Source organism: Schistocerca americana, chromosome X (genome assembly GCF_021461395.2).
Source record: "Schistocerca americana isolate TAMUIC-IGC-003095 chromosome X, iqSchAmer2.1, whole genome shotgun sequence".
In the NCBI taxonomy this organism is placed as follows: domain Eukaryota; kingdom Metazoa; phylum Arthropoda; class Insecta; order Orthoptera; family Acrididae; genus Schistocerca; species Schistocerca americana.
The window spans coordinates 660,832,932-660,856,336 of record NC_060130.1 but is presented as its reverse complement, the minus strand read 5'-3'; positions in this window follow the sequence as shown (position 1 = coordinate 660,856,336).

Below are 23,405 nucleotides of genomic sequence, written 5' to 3'. Positions count from 1 at the left end.
CCCTGTCTGCTTTCCCTTCGCAGGACGAAGCCACAGAAATGAGAAGCTTGTCAGCCGGTGGCATTCATTATTACACTCGTGGTCTGTGGATCTCAAATTCGCAAGAAATAAAACATATTTTATACGCATCAGACGTAATAATGCTTCAGGCATACGTCACCCCCGAAAGCAGTGTTTGATGATTTGGAAAACCAATGCTTCAACAGAAAGCATGCAGTTTCTGTACTGTCCTCCAGATACCGAAAAATGTGCGTCATTTCATAGGTAATTCTCTTCCTAACAAAGGAACTTTACTAGTATATTATCGCGATCTCTTTCCCAGGTGAATTCGATCAGCATAAAGTTCTCTGGCTTTCAGCAAGGTGAGCCCGCCTAAATGGTGATATTTGGAGGAATTCATTCAGCTGCTAATCTGAGAACTTTAATTTTGCCAAAGGAGCATGAAATTATTTTTTGCAGAAGCCCTGTTCGGACAGATGGCAATTCACAATCGGCAGTGCTCTCGACGTAGTTCTATAAGTTTATCAAAGATATGGGCAAGAGTAAAGTACGACAATTAACAGAAATGCTGAACTCCTGATGTTTGTGATTAGAACTGCTGGTTACTGACACAGAGGTCCCATATGCGCTTCTCAGGGCAGCCGTGGATTTTTCTGAGGTGTAAAGGTGTGTACATCTGATGAGTCTCTTTAGGTATATTGAGAAGCTGATAAAATTGATAAGCTGTGAAACTGAGAACCAAGTTGCTGGCGTGGCGCCATTACTTACTGCGACCCGTACGGTGTTTATTGATTTATAACAAAAAGGGAGCGTAATTCCTCGCCACTTACTTAAAACTGCGGAAAATTCGGGGGTTATTCAAGTGCTCACAGTCTCGATAACGACAATGTCTCATCTTACGGAGAGCTAGGAAGGAGCAGAAATCGGAGCCAATGCTTGACTGACCGTCGTCAGCGAACCACAGAAGTATTCTCTTAGAATGACTAGGCAATGTGAAGATGTCAAACGCAGGAAAACGCATGTAATGCTGGGTTCAAATATACAGAATGCATTTCGAACTGTATCAACACAACTATTCGAAAATGCCGGCCGCTGTGGCCGAGCGGTTCTAGGCGCTTCAGTCCGGAACCGCGCTGCTGCTACGGTCGCAGGTTCGAATCCTGCCTCGGGCATGGATGTGTGTGATGTCCTTAGGTTAGTTAGGTTTAAGCAGTTCTAAGTCTAGGAGACTGATGACCTCAGATGTTAAGTCTCATAGTGCTGAGAGCCATTTGAACCATTTTTATTCGAAAAGTGTCAGAAGTATGGCGCACGTTGTGATCACATGCAATCATCATTCTAAGGAACAACCAAGGTAGTCGGACATTTGGCAGAGAACTGAAGTTTTGTGACAAGGTTGTGTTCTTTCTTTTCTTATTTTTCGTTTGATATATATGGCAGCGTATAATCTCTTTGATCTTCGTGAACGAGAAAGCTTTAAAATTCATATGGTGTTAAGAATTAATTAATAAATTGAATTTCAGAACGGTGAGAACATTGGTGATTTAAAGTGTGTTAACTGATTATTGTAAGTCTATAATGATTAAATTAGAATGGTTATTGATTAATGGGTGTGTTGATTGTGACACCTGTACGGTTTTACTTGCGGTGTTACTCTGTTTCTATTGATTATAGTGATATACTAATGATGCCAACGCCTTTTTAGTTGCTGTTGTTACTGCTGCCAGGCATCTAAGGAGAAGGTTGCTTTGCTCGTGACAGTCTTCAGGTGTGGAGTCGACGCACTTCTCCAAGCTCGTCACGCCTTTAGACTGGATAAGAGACAATGGGTTTCAGAAAACGGCAAGAAGATAGAAGACGGGTGTGGAAGAACAGTGGGGCAGACGTTGGTTGCGATGGAATGAGTGTTCCATATGAGGAAACAATAACCAGCGGTATTAGATAGGCACGTAGTACTGAAGCTTTAACACACAGTCATTGTCCATGTGCACGTCCTTCTACAGTACACGTGTCTGTATTGGTGGCTTATCATGTCTGTTCTATACATTTGGCATATTAGAGGAAGGATAATCCAACTACTCTCTGATCTGTTTATTATTATTATTATTATTATTATTATTATTATTATTGCTTCTAGCATGAATACTTCTTAGATATTATGAATTAAAAGGATTCACAAATATATGAAAGTAACATTAGACTATTTCCATTCATACATTTTAGAGCTCCCATTTTAAATTTGTCTTCAGCTTGAAATTATCACACGTATACAATTATACTGCATGTATAAATTGATAGTTAACCACTTGCTTGTATTAAAAACATTTAATTCAGTTCTTTCATTATTTTCAAGGTCAAGCATTCCTCTCAGCTTTTTGTGTCTCCTCATGCTGTACACCATGTCTGTGGCTTCATATGAAAGCCTGGTTGTATCTCCAACAACTGTGATACCAACTAGCTTCACCTCAATAACTTCATCTCAATAATCATAATACGTCGGTTATTTATATTACACGTTCTGTTTACAACGGTACGTGGTGCGATACAGAAATCACTTTTGTGGCCTGAGAGTTCATTTCAGTAGTTGTAGCTTCCCAGCGATCGCCTGTGTGCTCATGATCTTCAGAGTTAGTTTCTGTGCCATCACATGAGTAGTGTTTTCGGTTGTTTAATGCTGAGAAATAGCAACGTCACATTGTATTTGGAAGGTCCTATAAATGTCGTGTTGTATTTCAGCATCCCTAAGGTGTAGAAGAAGTTCATTTCAGTTGCATTGGGGGAAAAAAATCGAAATATTCGATGTGTAAGGTGGTGAGGCGCAAAAGTAAACTGCAATAGATCCTTTTCCCATTTCTTAAATTTCTTGTACTGATCGCATTGTCAATATGGATGCGGGGCCTCTTATGAATACACAAAATTTTGGGAAGGCGTAAGACATTTTATCTGGCTACCTTACGGAAAGGAATTGGCTGCATGAGGGATCATTTAGGAAACCACACAATCGTCAAAAGCCCACCCAGGAAACTAGCAGTTTTCGTGTCTGCCGGAATGGTGTGGAGCAGCTGAGGCGCTTTCACACAGGTCACGTGCTAATCAAGCCGCAGTGCATCGTTTGGACGTCTGCCAGAACGGCCCTTGCTACCGCGCTGCACAGAGGACCACCCGCCACACACAGGATAAGGTGTCACAAGTTCATTCCGGAATCTGTGAACTGTATTTGCCTTTTTGCCATCTTGAGACACTATAACAGTTCGTTTCGATTATTTCTACAGTGGATTGTTCCAAAACAACTAATAAAAAGAAGGCATTTATGGAATATTCCTTCGTCAGATAAGTTAATACCAAACAGATAGCCCACACAACTTCAACAAGAATTCACAGTTGCACAAAGATTGTTTTAAAAAGATATATGACATTGTATGACTATATAGATATAAAACACAAGCATAATGTAATATCCAAAGAGATTCTGAACAAATAAATTTTATAGTACAGTATACACCTATGTGCCAAAACAATATGACCACCTACTTAAAAGCATTTGGTCCACTCCTGGAACGCAATTCAGCAGTGATTCTGCATGCTGTGGATTCGACAAGTACTTAATAGGCTTCCAGAGGTTTGTGGCACGAGATGCCCAATCACAGGTCACACACTTCCCGTAATTTACGGGCGGCTGGTTTGTGGGCACGGAGCTGGCGCCAGATAGCGACCCCGCTGAATTTCATCGGATTCAGAGAAACCAAATTTGATTACCAAGACATCAACGTGAGTTCGCTGTTATGCTCCTCAAACCATTGCAGCACGATTTTGCCGTTATGACACGGACGGTTATTCTGCTGGAAGATGCCATCGCTGTTGAGGAAGTCATCAATCATAAGAGGTTACAGGTTCTCCTCAATAATTTTCACGAGGTACACAACCGTCATGTGCCTTCGATTACTACGGCAGGTCCCATGTAAGTCCAGGTGAATGTCCCCAGTTACATAATTCTCCTCCCACCGGCCTGCGTCCGTGGCTCGCTGTATGTTTTGAGCAGTCGTTCGCCTGGATGACGGCATGTCTGGACACGACCATTGATCTGGTGTAACGATGAACGGGATTCATCAGACCAGGTGACACGATTCCATTGATCGGCGGTCCAATCTCGATGATCCCGTGCCCACTGTAATCATAACTGACGATGTTGTTGGGTCAACATGAGAAGACGCAGGGGTCCTCTGTTGCGGAACACCATGATCAACTGGGCACTGAACGGTGTGCTCCAAAACACTTGCGCCTGCGCCAGCCCTGTACTGTGTCGTCAGATCACCGCCTATCCTGCTTTAGAGAGCGGGCAAGCCCCCAATCTCTATGTTTTGTGATGAGGTATGTACGTCCAACGTCTTGTCGCCTACTCGTGGAGTCAGCATTCTTCAACCACTTTCCATAGACGCTCGCGACAGCAGCACGCGAACAGCCGACCAGCTTCGCCGTTTCCGAGATGCTCGCTCCCAGACACTGGGCCACAACAATCCGGCTTTAGTCAACAAAGACGCTTAAGTCGTCGGATTTCCACATTTGTGCCACTTGTCGCTAGAATGATTCCCCATTCGCCTCAGTCACGCTCATATACTTCTCTTACCACGTCATGTGCCCTCAACGCCGCCAGGCAGCATATAACCTCGCAGTGGACAGTGGTCGTAATGTTTTGGCTCGTTAGTGTATTCAGATATAAAAACTATACGAATATATAAGCTAAGTTCAAATGGCTCTGAGCACTATGGGACTTAACAGCTATGATCATCAGTCCCCTAGAACTACTTAAACCTAACTAACCTAAGGATATCACACAACACCCAGTCATCACGAGGCAGAGAAAATCCCTGACCCCGCCGGGAATCGAACCCGGGAACCCGGGCGTGGGAAGCGAGAACGCTACCGCACGACCACGGGCTGCGGACTATAAGCTAAGTATGTTGTACAAGTGAGTAATGGCACAGGCTACTATGTTACATGGACAAACTTGTGAATGTATTGAACAGATCGAAAAACGGGGTGACGGAGAAAGAAGTCTATGTAATGTGGATGTCGAATAGTTATTACAAGCTTATTCTCTAATGGTGAGAAAAATAATAACTACTACACTGACTGAGAACGAAAGGAGTTATAGACCGAAAAAGAAAGATTCCACCTTTGCTGAACGTGCCCTGAATTAATGTCACTCATATGACGTGAAATGTGATGTTCTCCACAAAGGAACTAAAGCCAGAAAACTAACATTACTTGAAATTCTCGTCGTTAACAAACACCAATCAAAGAATCCAGACCTGGTCCTTAAAGACAAGACACAGTTCCATTACTCATCCTCATTAAAGTAGCAGCAGCCAGTTATTATTTCTCTCGCCATTGTTGTAACTGTTAGACATCCACGTTCCATAGACTTCTTCCACCCTTTTTTTTTTTGGTTTGTTCATTCACCAATTTGTCCACATAACATTGTAACCTATGTTGTTACTCACTTGTACAACATATTTGGTTTACATATTCATATAGTTTTAATACCTCAATATACTGCAATATAAGAATTATCTGTTCTGAGACTCATGAGGAATTACATTATGCTTCTGTTTTCTATCGATGTAGTCATAACATGCCACGTATCTTTGTACAACAATTTTGGTACACCTGTAAATTCTCGCTGAAGCTGTGTGGAATTTCTGTTTAGTACTGAGTTGTCTGACAATGGCTTAAGAAGCCGAAAGCCGGTTCATAACGAACTATTAAATAAATATAATTATGGAACGTCTGTACTGTGTTTTCATTCTTAAATTAAAAGTATATACAAAAAAACAGTAACTGTAAGATCAAGGAATACTTGCATCAAGAAATGCAAGCAACAGATGACATAGAAATTTTAACAAAAATGAAACTGGATCTGAAAATTTTTGTATAAAAAATGTAACCACTAGGCCCCAAAAGCATCACATCATCTCAAATAGTCTTATGGATAACAACGCAGCCGAAAACATAAATAAAAGTGAAACCAACCAACGCATAACAAGGCACTCCCTGCAGGGAAACTGGGAAAGATATGTGACTGATAACAGTGCATATGCCCGCATCTAGAGCATGAATAACACACAAACAAGACCGTGAAATATCTGGAAGGAGGAACCAAAATTAATGATACTGTAGTTACTTCAAGAAAAGATCGGAGAAATACTGCGAAGACTTAGGGTACAATGCAAACCTAGAGATGACAAGCAGGCTGACGGATAACACGTAGATAACATAAATAAAAGAACTGAGTGATCGTTATATTTTTTCGCTTTCCGTGGGTCCTTAGTTGCTGCAAATTTCATGGAGATGCGTTCTGTCTATGCAACTAATTGAAAGGCAGTTGGCTTTTTGCCATCCAAACTACGCTTACTTTATTTGTGAAGCACCTTCAGTGGCGACTTACTGTGTTCTTAGTCCACATTAGTCCATATGTCGAATGAACACATCTCCACGAACACAGCCGGCCGCGGTGGTTTCGCGGTTTTAGGCGCTCAGTCCGGAATCGCGCGACTGCTACGGTCGCAGTTTCGAATCCTGCCTCGGGCATGGATGTGTGTGATGTCCTTAGGTTAGTTAGGTTTAAGTAGTTCTAAGTTCTAGGGGACTGATGACCACAGATGTTAAGTCCCATAGTGCTCAGAGCCATTTGAACCATTTGAATCCACGAACACACATGTGGTCTCATGTGGACTAATAACACTGTAAATCGTCAGTGAGGATGCTTTACAAGTAAAAGAAGCAAAACGCGTATTGCAAAAAGCAAACTGCCTGTCATTTAACTGCATAGACAGAACACACCTCCATGAACTGAACGACGCTTCGAAAAGGTAGAAAAATAAGATGGCTAGACATAAATACAGATAACATCATTCAGGAACTCCTGAAATATGGACGGTTACTTTTAAAATAGCCTTTTTATTTTAAATTTATCAAGCGATCAAACCACGCTAGTCTCTTCTGAAAATGACCTACAAAGATGTGTTCATCTGCAGTATATCGTGTTATTGAGTAGAACTGGCATCTATCACAGTCACTAACGTCATTTCTCGCCATATCTATTATTGAATAAAGTTATGCCGGAATAATTTCACCTTGGATCACGAATAAAGATGGGACATGATCAACAATTATTGTAATATACTGAAAAAATTGCTATTCTTTCAAGAATACGAGGAAATATTGAAGTAACTGTGGAACAAACGTGTAGAAAAGGCGTGGTGATTTACAAAACAAAAGTAGTGCGAAAATGACATACAAACTATCACAGAAGTACCACAAGGACGAATGGATGATTAAGGCTCGACGCCTCTTCGACGACTAAGCCATTTAGTGACGGAACGCAGGCACGGTAAGGACAGAGATTGCAAAAGAAGTTGGCTGTGTCCTTTTTCAAGGAACAATCACCACATTCGACTAAACCGATTAAGGGAAACCAAAGGAAAGCTGATGGCCAGACGACTTTTGAACCGGGATCTTCCAGACTGCGAGCCTATTGTCTTAATCTCTGCTTTATTTCGCTCGATAACAAATTTAGAATTCGAGAGATTATAGCGAAATGTCGAAGGACATTCAGGAGTATAAAAGACCAGACTGTATAAGAAATCACAAAATCCGTGAAGAATTGAAGAAACTTTTCTCTGTATGACAAAAATTATTGCATTTGGCGGCGCAAGGCCTTGATTCCCTATTACAGAGAATAGAAGGGACATGTTAAACGAGGGAAAAAAACCATGGTAGACCTGAACAGATAATAGTGCCTCATACGTGAAGTGGACAATGGTGATGACGACGCTGTAAGTCAAAGTGAGTTTGGACAAATCTGCACGAGAGCTCCGAGCCTCCCGAGTAGTAGCCACGTTCTTAGAGTCATTGGCAATGAGAGGGGACAGGGTGACGTTCGCAGGGAATTCCCTCATTTACATATTTTTTATAGAATCTTAATTCTTCTATAATGCATTAGTTATACTACATGGTATCGGGACAAACCTTTTTCATCAAAAGGCAGTTAAATATCGTTGCTTTATTTGTTTCTTGGACGCCCTGTGTTTCAGACTATGAAAGTTGACGTAGAACTCATTGCTTGTTGCAAAGAAAAGTAACTGGTCATTAATAGAAATGAATATAAATACGACAAACATGTAGGTGAAAATATTCGACATAGCTTGACTGCATCATGAACGACAGATCTCCGGAGTTGGTACATCCAACCGATCGCTGATTACATATCGTAAGCAATTCCATTTGGAATTACCACTTCAGTCTAGTTACGGTGGTGGCAGATGCAGCTACGTTATTCACTGGAGGAGGTCTGAAAATGTGTTATGTACACAAAGTGTAGCTTACGAAGTAATAACATCCGACACCTTTTTCGAGATCCTTACTAAAAATAAATAACACAGGGAGGCTGAGTAGGTACAAGTGGATCCATGTCGTTTGCTTAGTATAAATACTCAGGAAACTCCATCAGACGACGCTCGAACATTGACACAGTTGACCGTACGATAACATCAAAATTATTTTTTTCTCACTTTAGTAAACTGTTTGATCACGAACATTACCTTTTCAGGGTAATTTTAAGACAGTCTTATCTTCTTTCTCTTTGAATTTACGTGTTTCTGAGTCCCACTTGCATAGCCTATTGTGTCTGTAGTAGGCAATTTTAAGATTTTCTTTCTGATGCTGCTGAGGACACTATTAAGTAATACATATGCTCCTTAGTTGTGGAAACATTTCATTTTTGCTCATTTTAATTACATTTTGTTTTTATACATCTGCACAGTAAATTTGCTCTCCGAACAGCTAGCGTCACAGACGTCAAAATGGTTCAAATGGCTCTGAGCACTATGGGACTTAACTACTGAGGTCATCAGTCCCCTAGAACTTAGAACTACTTAAACCTAACTAACCTAAGGACATCACACACATCCATGCCCGAGGCAGGATTCGAACCTGCGACCGTAGCACCAGCGCGGTTCCGGGCTGAAGCGCCTATAACCGCTCGGTCACCACGGCCGGCCACAGACGTCAAAAGAATCAAGAAAATACATAGCCAACGTACAAATACTGTATGCTTACATCGTTTATTACGCAACATAAGAGAATAACAAATTCGCGAAACATGTCATTCTGCATATCAGTTCCGTTCTTGTAAATTGATTCCCGTAGATACCTTTTGATTATATAACTTAATTTACACACCGTAATGCCCCTTCAAAGGCAAACTGGAGAACGGGAAAAATGTCATTATGCAGTAAGAAGTGAAATATAGTTGAGCTTACCAAAATCAAGATTCATTTGCCATATTTTATATTTCCATGAAATACTGCTGGAACCTTCCTGCTTACAGTGCAGCTCTACGGAAAAATCGGACCCCATTAATGTGGTTAGGAGCGCAGATCAGCCATCAAAGTGAAAAAAAGAGGACGAGAAGTATTAATTTTGAAGCGAACTTTCTGCAGTACTCGCGTAATAATGGCAGCGGATAGAGACATTCCTTTGTAAAAGCTATGATGCTTTATGAGATTTATCGTAGAGGCTACTGGGCGAATGGAGTGGCAAATTTTATTACTCCCAAAGTGGGTACTGCAGGGAACTGATAGACTAGACCGTCTAATGCTCACTTTTGCGTGACAAAGGTCTTTTAACAGTACAGTTTCGGCGGTGGACAGCGCTACGCTAATGGAGCTGCACTTCTGAAAGTCTGAATCTACCAGTGTTCCCGCATAAAAGTTCCACGATTTTTGTATGTTTGATTAATTTTTTCTAAGCACTTTTCTAATTTAGAAAATAGATAAAGCGCATATGTACTGAAAGGTGGCTAAAGCCTAAGTTAAGCTTCGCCGTAATTTTTACGGAGGACCTGACGGTGTCCAGAATGGCCAGATGAAATACATTGGGCGGCGGCGTGTTTTTTGCTGTTAGAAGTAGTATATCTTGTAGCGAAATTGAAGCAGATAGTTCCTGCGAGCCAGTATGGATAGAGGTTGTTCTTGGCAACCAGCATAGATTAATAATTCGTTTTTTTCCGACCTCCCGTCTCAGATGATACAGTTGCTGAACAGTTCAAAGAAGACTGGAGTGTCATTTCAAATATGTACCCTACTCATGCAGGTGCACTTTGTGATGACTTAAATCTTTCCTCGATATGTTAGCAAAAATACATGTTTAAAGCCGGCGGTAGGCATAAAGGCACGTCCGAAATCGTACTAAACGGTTTCTGCAAAAATAATTGAAATGGTTCAAATGGCTCTGAGCACTATGGGACTTAACTTCTGTGGTCATCAGTCCCCTAGAACTTAGAACTACTGAAACCTAACTAACCTAAGGACATCACACACATCCATGCCCGAGGCAGGATTCGAACCTGCGACCGTAGCAGTCGCGCGGTTCCGGACTGAGCGCCTTAACCGCGAGGCCACCGCGGCCGGCGCAAAAATTATTTTTAACAATTAGTTCTGGAGCCCACTCGAATTGTAAATGGCTGCGAAAACAAACTCGACCTCAAAGCAGCAAATAATGCCGAGCAAAGAGGAAGCATTATAAGGAATGGAGGTATTAGTGACCACAATGAGATTTTAGCGATCGAGGAAAACATTTCAGACACACCGCTGCTCAGAATCGACACTAAAAGGCCTCATGGGGTGCCATAATGGGCGACAGTGAAACCACCCCATTCCTCGGAACGTTGATTGCCACACATTTCGTGGTCGAAAACGACAGTTTGCTGTGCGATGAGCAACAGAAAGACGTTCTTGTCAATTTATAATACTGCTGACATCTGCCTGTCTCTTCAACCCTTCTCTAAGGATGTCGTGGGCTAGCAACCTCATTGAACATGATCTCACCCCCTTTGGAGAGCAGTGCGACCGCAACTTTTGATCTGGTGTATAGTGTGGAACCTCTAGGGACCATTCAAAAGCATTCGACAAAATTTGAACGTGATCCGAACCAGGAAAGGGTTCTTTTGCGTTTACAGGCTTCCTGTTTCATGCCCTTCTCTGGCGTGATCACAGAGAGCTGCGACATTGACATATACGTGAATGAAATGGCAAAAGGTCCCTCTCCGAACCAACAGTTCGGCAATAACCTTGCTGGCACCTGCCCCCATTTAATGAGTATTTTAAAGATGTGCCTTACAGAGGAAACATTTTAGCCGGCCAGAATGGGCGAGCGGTTGTAGGCGCTTCAGTCTGGAACCGCGCGACCGGTACGGACGCAGGTTCGAATCCTGCCTTGGGCATGGATATGTGTGATGTCTTTAGGTTAGTTAGGTTTAAGTAGTTCTACGTTCTAGGGGACTGATGACCTCAGATGTTAAGTCCCATAGAGTTCAGAGCCATTTGAACCATTTTTGAGGAAACATTCGAACTAGTGATAGGCACCTGCTGTGATACACTCCCAGTGCCAGTTGCCTTCCTGCAGGAGTCTGGCACTACGACCAAGGTTTTCTGCGTAAATGGAAATTTTTAGAGTCCTCAATAAATATGTGTGTATGTGGGTGGGGGTTCCACCGAGGTTATTGCTGAACTGGGGAGTCTTCGAGGTACCCTTTGCGATGTTATTCGCGCATGTGCCATTGTGACATTCCTTTGTAATCACGCCACAGCAGGTGTGAAATAGGAGCGCTGAAGACGAATTAGAACACTTCGCGGCTTTGGATCACGTTCACATTGCGTCGACTGGTTTTGAATGGTTCCTTGTGGTTCCACCCTGTACATCGAAGCAAAAACTGCGGTCACACTGCACTCAAAAGGGGTGAGACAACGTGCAGTGGTATTCCTAGCCCACGATGTCCTTAGTGAAGGGTAGAAGTTTCAGGGATGTGTCAGCAGTACCAGGATTATCAAGAACGTTTTCCTTGGCTCATCCCATTGCAAACTATCGTTTTCGACCGCGAAATGTGTGGGAATCAATGTTCCAAGGTAAAAGGTGGTTTCATTGACGTCCTTTATGCCACCCCTTTAGGCCTTTTTCTGTCGATTCCGAGAGGCGGTGTGTCTGAAATGTTTTCGTCGGCCACTCATAAGAAAACCGTGTGATTTCAGCACTGGACGTGGCGGTTCTGACTTCCATCCTAGAGGAGTCAAAAGAAGGGGGAATATTTTGGTAAGACGGGGTGTGACGACCTTCTCATCATGTGACAACTCCATGGTGGCGTTGGACAGAATTTTGGTGAAATTTTGAGCCAATGTGACATAATTAACCTACTTTCACGTCACTTGGACTTCTGAGCTCTGGCGTTTTTTTTTTTTTTTCGGGTTTATCGACACCTTGCTGTTGGAAGCGTCGTTGAGGCGGGGGGCGACGTTGCATGGTACCAGGCTTTTGGACAATTACAGAGGGAGGTTGTCGGCGCATTTGACCCAAATTTCAAAATTACGAGTTGCAATGGAAGACAGTCACGGTAGTTCGAAAAAATGATCCTTTAATTCTCTTGTGCAGCATAGTAGTGAGGTACTAACGCTTGCTCTGGTACCTAAGGGAATTGTGCAATGGTTAAGATACTAGAGGAGAGAGGGACTCAGATTTCTTGACGGCTATTATGACATATGTTTCCCTAGAAAGAAAAATGCAATGGTTTCAGATCTTATGGTATTTATGGCGGGAAGACTTCATGGAGTAGGACGAACCGCCCAAAAAAAAAATTGTTCAAATGTCTCTAAGCACTATGGGATTTAACATCTGAGGTCATCAGTCCATCAGTCCACTAGACTTAGAACTACTTAAACTTAACTAACCTAAGGACATCACACACATCCTTGCCCGCGGCAGGATTCGAACCTGCGGCCGCAGCAGCAGCGCGGTTCTGGACTGAAGCGTCTAGAACCCCTCGGCCACAGCGGCCGGCCGGACCGACAAAATTGAAACAGTTTCTTTCTGTGCACATTGGCAGCTTTCCTTCACGAATAGTGAGTATTGTGTCGTGACAGAAGCTGCGGAGCGCAATGTCATCATTGTGTTTTTGGTAACAGTTCTGGGAGGCCTGCTTCTGGTCGTGGTGGTGTGAACGCGGTGGTGATTCAGGGGGAGGGGGGGGGGTCGGTGAGTAGCGACGAAGAACATCAATCTGGATGACAAGACGAATATTCGAATCCTGCCTTTTCGGAATGCGAGACCAGTGTCTTAAGCATTGCGCCACCTGGCTTACAAGGGAACTGCGACTACTAGTCATCACCGATTTCATCCAAACATATGTTACTTGCAGGGCCTGACCAGAAATGAAAGTGACAGAAGTGTGAGCTCCAGATGGCTAAGTGCTTAAAAAAAAAAATAGATTTTTTGCGCGAGTCGATCCACTTATGTTACTGTAGTTTCCAGGGAGTTGTTGGTGCAGCCGGAACAGAATAACGGTAACCCGAGGGTTAAGCAAATGTCTTCACGCAAGCGCCGTACAGACTCACAAATGAGTGTTGTCGATATTAGCACTACCGCTACAGAAAAAATTAAAGCTATTTAAATGTAACATGGCACCAGGTCCTGACGGAGTTACAGGTAGATTTTATATAGAATGCACCACGGAAATCGCCCATTTTCCAACTGATATTAATCGAAAATAGCATGTTCTAAACAAAAAATATTATGACATTCCTGGAGGAAAATAAGCTCCTCTCAGAAAATTAACACGGATTCAGAAAAATCCACTCTTGTCAAACGCAACTTGCTTTATTTATACACGACAGCTTGCTGACAACAGATCAACAGATGCAGGTGAACAGTTAAACTTCATGTTTCTGTATTTTCGTAAGGTTATTGCCACTGTACTACATCTTTGACTATAACCAAAAATGCGGGGTACTTTCACAAATTCGAGGTGTGGCAGTTAAATAACGAAACTGCTCACCTTCTATCGCGCAGCGCATGAGGGAAAGCCGGTATTGGACTATACATGTCCTTGAACCTTCAAGAGCAGCCACTGTTAGTTTCGTGTTTGTACCTCCTTCAGTTTTCTTTTGAGCTTGGATGGTTCGAGACGTTGTTCTGTAGTAGTGCCCCGAGCATGATGAACTTGAAAATCGAGCAGCGCATTGACCTCAAATTCTCCGTAAAAATTAAAAAAGTCGCCAGCGAAATGTTTTCATACGTTAAAGGAGGTGTTTGGTGATGCTATGCCAAGTGCGCGAGACGAGACTGACGATAGTGAACGTCCCAGTCCATCTGTGAGATCAAGAAATGAAGCGAATGTTCAGAAAATTAATGAAATTGTGGGGAACGACTGATGTCTGAGCATTCGCATGATCGCAGACATGGTGAACATGAACAAAGAGACGGTAAGTCCAGTTCTTAATGATGAATCAAACGTTAAAAATGTTTGTGCAAAACTGGTTTCGAAAAATCTCTCTCAGGAGGAAGAAGACCATTGGAAGAACATTTGCTCTGATGTCATGGAACGACTCAACGAAGGACCGGATTTGTTCACACGACGCAAGAACTCTGCATGAGTACAACGCGCCTGTCCACAATTCTGTATCTGTGAAACAGTTTTAAGTGGACAAGCGTATTTCTGTGCTCCAACACCCTCTGTGTTCGCCAGATCTGGCCCCCACTGACGTTTATACATTCCGAAATGTGAGAAGTGCATTGAAGGGAACACATTTTCAGTCTGTTAAAGAGGTAAAAGAAAAGACGGTAATGTTGTTGAAGAGTGTGACACTGAATGACCTACAGCATTGCTTTCAACGATGAAAACAGGTATGCAGCGGTGTATAAGTCGGGGCAGGGCGTATGTTGAAGGGAATAAAACTTAATTATAACTTCGTTTCCAATAAATCAGATTTCTGACACAACTGTCGTTACTTAGTTGCCACAATTCGTATGTAGCCAGCTCGAGGTATATTTGACTAATAGAACTCAGCACGTTATACTGAACGACGAATGTTGCGTAGATTCGGAACTGTAACATTGTGTGTGCCCCAAGGAGCGATATAGTTAAAAAAAATGGTTCAAATGGCTCTGAGCACTATGGGACTTAACATCTATGGTCATCAGTCCCCTAGAACTTAGAACTACTTAAACCTAACTAATTTAAGGACATCACACAACACCCAGTCATCACGAGGCAAGCGATATAGTACCTCTAAGCTTCTCAGTATATGTAAACGAATTATCAGAAACAATTGGCAGCACCACAAGATTGTTCGCTGACGGTACTGTTGATTGCAGGAGACACTCTTCGTTGGAGGATCTTAAGGAATTGCAGTAAGTCTCGGACATAAATTCCACTTGGTGCAACGAACGGCGGCCCTTTTTAATGTTGACATGTTTATGATAATGGTCTTAACAAAGAGATCAAACGTATAGTGTCTGTCTACAGCATTATTGGTGAACATATTGCGCACGTGATATCGCATAAATATTCGCGGGTAATACTATCTAAGACAAAAAAAAAGTGACGTACAACGAAGGAATTACCTGAATGGACCGGAAATCTGTAGCTGTGATGTACATGTTCAAATAATTACAGTTTTAGAAAACTTGGATGATTTATTCAAGAGAAGAAGCTCGCGACGGTTGAGGGGCCTTGCTCATAATGCTCCAAACGTTCTCAATTGGGGACAGATCCGGCGTCCTTGCTGGCCAAGCTAGGGTTTGGCAAGCACGAGGATAAGAAGTAGAAACTCTCACCATGTGCTGGCGGGCATTATCTTGCTGGAATGTAAGCCCAAGATAGCTTGCCATGAAGGGCAACAAAACTGGATGTAGAATATAGTCAACGAACCTCTGTGCTGTAAGGTTGCCGCTTATGACAACCAAATGGGTCCTGCTAGGAAATAAAATTGCACCCCAGGCCACCATTGCTGGTTGTCGGGCCGTACGGCGGGCGGCAATCAAGTGGGTATCCCACCGCTGTCCGGGACGTCTCTAGACGCGCCTTCGACCTGGGTCTCACTGATTGGAGTAGAACTGTCTTCAGTGATGAGTACAGCTTCGAATTGATACCTGATGACCAGCGAAGACGAGTCTCGAGACGCCCCGGACAGCAATGGGATACCAAGCTGACTGTCGCCGGCCATACGGCCAGACAACCATGAGTGATAGTCTGGGGTGCCATTTCATTTCATCTACATCTACATCTACATCATACTCCTCAAGCCACCTAATGGTGTGGTGCGGAGGGTACTTTCGATACTACTATATGATTCCTCCAAGCCTGTTCCACTTGCGAATAATGCGTGGGAAGAATGATTGTCGGTAAGCCTCTGTACTGGCTATAATTTCTCGAATTTTCTCCTCGTGGTCAATACGCGAGACGTATATGGGGGGAATTAATATGTTGTTCGAGTCCTAATGAAATGTGCTGTACCGAAATTTCAATAGTAAATTTCTCCGTGATGTTCAACACCTCTCTTGTAACGTCAGCCAGTTGAGTTCGTTTAGGTAACGCTCTCTTGCCAACTAAACGATCCCGTGACGAAACACGCCGCTCTTCGTTGGATCTTCTCTATCTCCATTATTAGTCCTACCTGATAGGGGTCCCAGATAGATGAACAATACTCAAGAACAGGGCGAACAAGTGCTTTATAAGCCACTTCTTTCGCGGATGAGCTAAATTTCCTTAAGATTCTTCCGATGAATCTGAGTCTGGTGTCTGCTTCACCCGCTATTTGTTTTATGTGCGCTTTCCACTTAAGGTGCACCTATTTAGTTGCAATCCACAGCCCCCACACAGCACAGCGGTACGTTAACGATATTCTACACCCCGTTTTGTTGTCCTTGGCATCCTGCACTTAGGTTTCAGCAAGCATTTTCACTGCTTGTCTTTGGCTTGCCAAACCCGACATTAGTCAGCAAGGTCGCCGGATCTCTCCCCAATTGAGAACGCTTGGAGCATTATGGTCAGGGCCCTTCGATCATCTCGGGATTTGACGATCTAACGCGCCTCTTGGACAGTATTTGGCAGTACAACCCTCAGGATAACATCCAACAACACTATCAATCAATGTTAAGCCGAATAACTGCTTGCATTAGGGCAGGTGGACCAACACGTTGTTGACTTTCTCACTTTCAAATGGTTCAAATGGCTCTGAGCACTATGGGACTTAACTTCTGAGGTCATCAGTCCCCTAGAACTTAGAACTACTTAAACCTAACTAACCTAAGGACATCACACACATCCATGCCCGAGGCAGGATTCGAACCTACGACCGTAGCGGTCGTGCGGTTCCAGACAGTAGCCCCTAGAACCGCTCGGCCACCCGGCCGCTCTTTCTCAGTTTCCTGAAGCTCTTTCTCTTGAATAAATCATCCAATTTTTTCTTAAACTGCAATCATTTTTTTGTCTGTACACGTACAGCACATCTATTTATCTACTTACTTCCATCCTGTTCGGATAATTCCGCCGCGCGAAGTGGCCGCGCGGTTAGAGGCACCATGTCACGGACTGCGCGACCACTCTCGCCGGAGGTTCGAGTCCTCCCTCGGGCATGAGTGTGTGTGTGTTGTTCTTAGCATAAGTTAGTTTAAATAGTGTGTAAGTCTAGGGACCGATGACCTCAGCAGTTTGGTCCCTTAGGAATTCACACACATTTGAACATTTCGGATAATTCCTTCGTGGTGCTTCAGTTTTTTTTTTTTTTTTTCTTAGGGTGTGTTAAGAAGCGATATTATACGGGACTATCACGTAAAATCGGTAATACGGTGGCAAAATGAAAGACACATTTGTTGGAAGGGTTCTGGTAAAGTGAAACTCTTCTAAAGGAAATCACATTCAGGAGGCTAGTGGGACTAATTCTAGGATACTGTTCCAATGATTGCAGTCTTCATTAAGAATTCATAACAAGAGACAGCTATGAACTCAGAGACGAGCTGCTTGGTTGGTAATAGATCGCTGTAGCCCATACGAAAGTATAACAGAAATGCTATGGGAAGTAAATGGGAATCCTCGGAAGGATGACGATTTAGTTCTCGCACAACCCTATTGGGTAAAATTGAAAAGACTGTATTCGAAACTTAATGTGCGACGATTATGCTGCCACTAACGTATGTTTTGTGTATGGATCACCACAAAAAGACAAGTGAGATTTGGACGAATACAGAGGCATGTTGACCGTCAGTTTTTCCTCGTTCAGTGGGCAAATCGAGTAGGATAGAAAACTAATAATACTGGTACGATGAAACCCTCGGCCATGCATTGTATAGTGACTTGTGGAGTACGTACGTAAATGTAGATGTTTTTGTTTATCCATTCACTACCATCCCCGAAATTTGATCAGCAGCGAACCGATAGAAGTGTTGCCGCTGAGTAAGAGAATGGAATGAGGAGACGAGCAGGCGTTCTGTAGTGGTGGCTGCTTCGATGGGGCGACGCATTGTTTAGAGGCCACGTATCAGAAAATGATGTGCGCAGCGCGAGGCACGCCCACTGCGGGGGAGCGGTTGGCGTACACACCGCAGCGCTGCACGCCGCGCCGACGCCGGGCTATTCTTAGCGCTCCTCTGGGCACTGGGCACTGGGCGTTAGGCGCTAAGCGATGGGCGCTGCGCGGACAACGCCGCCACAGTCCGCCGACGCGACGCGACCTAGCCTTTCCTTCAGCTACTATCACTGCTAGTTCCTGACGACTACAAAACTCTCGTTACTTTGGCGTACGAAAATGCAAACTAAAGTTGAATCAGCGTAGATGTTGTGCTACGAAAGAGCTATTACTTAGCTTACGACATAAACAATTAGTTACCATCGACAGCAACACACACTAATGAGGAATTAAATTAGAGGGAAGTGTAAACACGGTGGAGGTGGAGGGTTTCCTCGAGAGCATATACTCGTTAAAATCCTTATTTGGCCAACACACGAACCCGTCGATTATGCACATATGAGATCCATAGCCAGCACAACCATAAATGTTCTTCCTGTTACCACGCTAGTAATACATGTTGAGGCTCACATACATCAATACAATCACATATTCGTGTTTGGAGACATATCAAACTTCATTGTAAATAATAATGTTTTTTTCACAATAATGAAGCATTTTTTTGAATACTGAAGTGGAAGAATCTTTATAAACCTACCACTGTTTAAAATTTGATTATAAACTAATCAAATTGTAACACAAAAATCTGAATCTTTGTTTATTTATGTATTCATTTGTTCTTTGTCATATTGTTGAGGTTTTTATTACCTACGTAGAAATATTTTGTCCCAGTACTATGATGTTACGTTAGTTATGCAAAATGTTTACATTCATCAGGAAATATAGAGAAATCACGTGCTATTTGCCACAAGACGGTGATTACTAATTAGATTGCTTTTCTGACGATGACGTCCGATTTTCTATACAGAATAGAGCAGCAACAAAGAAATCACGTCTAAATTTGCATTTAAGACTCAATTTATTGCAGACATAAAGCCAAAACCTGTTTTTCAGATTCAGTAGAGCCAAAATCACATTTCGAGGCAGAAGAGCAAACAATTATAGCAGGTGGACTGATTGAACGACATGTGTAATCAATTTTCTGACGTACTCAAACAATGGTGTACACGGTACTATTTTATCTCATGGGTGAAAGTACTAAAATTATGGAAATTCGAGTAAAATATCAAAGATTAATTTATTTCAGATCTCAACTATGAACCAAAAAGAGACAACAAATATTAAGTCGAAGCTAAACTTATTTAACGAAAAACTAGGGAAACAAACGAGACTAAAATCTAGATTTAAAATCTGCAATATATTTCTGTTATTGTTAATAAAGAAAGCCGCAAAAATAAGAGACTATTTTAATCCATGTGCCTCGTTATGTAAATTTCACTTTACAGTACGGTAATTAGATTTAGAACAATAACGTTCTCTTCCACAGCGCCTGCTTTCGTTGGTAATCCTTGTGAGAGTTCTTATGTAGAACCGGAAGAGAAATGGGATCGTTTCACTAACAGCCAACTACGAGATTCTAGCCTGGGGCTAATGCAAATTCCAGATGAGGTAAACCAATAAAGTGTGGAACGACAGGTCCAGGACCGCTGCAACTTGCTTGCAACCACATTTTCATCGACGGGAGAAATGATGAGGTGCAGTCAAAAAATTTTCGATGTACTTTCCTGATAATGGTCTTTATCATTCCAACGCTGCTGCGTTAGCCAAGCTACAGTCAGAGGGTTGATTTCATTTTATTTATACATTTTTCTTAGGCGTCAAAACCGAATCCTCGAGTTCCACTCTACTCAACGTTTATTTACAACGCATTCTGCATCAAAAACGAATGCAGAAGGTTCAAAAATGGTTCAAATGGTTCTGAGCACTAAGGGACTTAACATCTGAGGTCATTAGTCCCCTATAACTTAGAACTACTTAAACCTATCTAACCTAAGGTCATCACACACATCCATGCCCGAGGCAGGATTCGAACCTGCGACCGTAGCGGTCGCGCGGTTCCAGACTGAAGCGCCTAGAACCGCTCGGCCACACTGGCCGGCAATGCAGAAGGTTTAAGTTACATTTTTATAAGTGTGACAACAACAACAGCTACAACAACAACAATGGCGGCGACGACGATGACAACGACAAAATATTAGTAGTAATAATAATAATAATAATAATAGTGGCAACAGCGATAAAGATCCTCTACTATAACGGGCAAAGCTACGTTGTTTACGAGGAAATACACACATCAACAAAAGTTTTGCATCACCACTTTATTTCGAAATTCATGGTACAGACAAAAATTAACTCTGAGACATGCGTATATATTCATTTGCAACGAGTCCAGATCACAAAAAAGAAAAAAAAACCTGTTTCCCATGAAGGTTTCTCATAGGACTCCTGAGCAACGTCAATACTTGGTGGAGCGTCCCCTTGCTAGGATGCAGGCTTGAATCGATTGAGGAACACCATCGATGAGATCATCAAGCCAGACGTAGCCCAAATTACCCTACTCTTCAATGGCGAAACTGCATAAGCAGCGCAGAGTACGTGGGAACAGACAAGCTACTCCAGGCTGGTGATCCTAACACGCTGAGGGAATGTGTTCACGAAACAGCACAATGAGCACGCAAGTTATCACTCATCAAGATGAAATTGTCACTAAAATGTTGCCAGGACAGTCCCACTCGTCCCTCTACCGTAGAGCAATGAGACTGCCCTCAATAACCATGAGAGGTGTACAACGTCCCCATTTACTGCCACCCCAGAACATCACTCCACTACCACCTTGTTGCACATGTGGGACAGTGTTGGAGGCGTTCGATATCGTCCTGTTGAAAGGTAACGCCTGCCTCCACACTGCCAATCGGACGAAGGCTACGCTTCTGTGGTTTGGTTGGGAAGCAATGCAACAGCCTCCACACAGCCCGGACCTTTCACCGTTCCTTTTTCACAGCTTTAGTGACTCGAAGAAAGACATGCGTGGACGTCGGTTGCAAGGATGGGTGCGGCTGTGGATTCGTAGGCGGCCAATCGCGTCCTGCGAAACAGGAAGTGATCGTCTTGTCTCCCAGTGGGATAAATGTCTGAACGCGTGTGGTGATTACTAAATATCTCAACGCGAGTGGTGATTACTTTTAAATGGAACCACTCCACGGTCCTGTTGTGGCGAGTGTTCGGCTTTCGTTTGACTGTCCTTTATGGAAAAAAGAAAACCTGACGCAGAACATATACTTACTTTTCAGTATTTTATAAAACGAGTAACAGCAATCAATATGAATACCCTTCTGCTTACAGTTTTCGTTCATTTTGCATTGTTAAATGTGTAAGTGAAAGGGACTTAATTTGTTACATAATGACTTCAGTTTTCTTTCGAAACTAGTAAAGCTTTCAAAAAAACACGGGAAGATGTAAATATGAAGACAGTAGTACATTTCCGCGAATTGGGTGTTATCTCGCTTCGCACGCGGCCTGCTGTGACGGGCAACTGTAACAAAACGTAGAGGCCTTTTGCGGGCGCTGGAGGATGCGGCGGGCTGCGACGTGCTTGCGGGACGCGGGACGGCTCTTGCAAACAAACAGCAGGCAGAGAAAACATGCCGGGCACACGCTCACTGGAGGATACAGGTAGACAGGAATAGCGGGCCGATCGAAGAATCACACTGCTACACAAACACAGCAGAGTGGCGCACAAAACTCGCCCAAGGCGGTGCTCAAAACATGTACATTATCTCCTTATTCTTCTTCCAGGTGATACCAAAAACGCCTTTAGCTATATCTTGAGTTCAGTATCCGTTGCCTGGGATTACACAAACACAGAGCTGTGTAGACTTCTTAGAAGTGTTTCCCTTCCTTGCGCTCAGTTATTCTAGCTGAACAGAGGTTCGTGACATGCACGTATTGGCAACCCTTTCCAACGTGATCTCCTTTTCCATTCGCCTGCGTTACAGATAGTTTGCTACGTAACACGGACATCAGTAACAGTTCGTACTCATTCGAGATATCGAAACACAGATGATGACAAGTAACAGTAAGCAAAGAGATGAGTGTCTTGATATGTGGTTTACACACACAACTTGTTTATAATGGAAAAATAGCTTTCTTCCGTTGTATTCTATTGAAATGATACCCTTTTCTTAAGAGTACTGAAATAAGGAGTGCAGTGATATACTGATCATTAATGTACGTATTTAAAATTTTCACGTCCCGGCGGAGGTTCGAGTCCTCCCTCGGGCATGGGTGTCTGTCTGTGTTTGTCCTTAGGATATTTTAGGTTAAGTAGTGTGTAAGCTTAGGGACTGATGACCTTAGCAGTTAAGTCTTGTAAGATTTCACACACTTTTTTTTTTTAATTTTCACGTCAATGTCCGTGAACTACGTTAACAAGGTTTGTGTGGCCTTGAGAAGTTCGCTACGCTAATCAGATTTGATTTTCACAATTATCACGTTTTGGCATGTTTTCCGAAACGTTTTGCCGTACATATCTTCTTAACAACTTTCGAATCGGTTAAAATAGTACGTCCGTTCTACTAAAAAGTGAACTCAGTAAGGTAAGATTTGGATTTAACGTTCCGTCAGCGGCGAGAGTGTAATAGGAGGGCGAATAGTAACAATAGATGTAATGGAAGGTTTCTAGGGAAGTGCAACGCGTTCGCAATGGAAACCGCATACGAGGCACTAGAGATTGGAGGTCTTTATCAAGCAGACGTCCAACAAATTCAGCGGCGTTCTGCTAGTACCGTAAATTGGCACCAGCAAACGTATAAAAATGTGACTGGAAGTCCAGGGAAATTTAAAGGGAATCTCTCGAAGAATGATGACGCATTTCCCGCGAAAAGGTGTTGGATAAACTCAGAAATTCGGCAATTGAAGAAGATCGTACAACAGCTCTGTTGCCGGCCGTTGTCGCCGAGCGGTTCTAGGCGCTACAGTCTGGAGCCGCGCGACGGCTACGGTCGCAGGTTCGAATCCTGCCTCGGGCATGGATGTGTGTGATGTCCTTAGGTT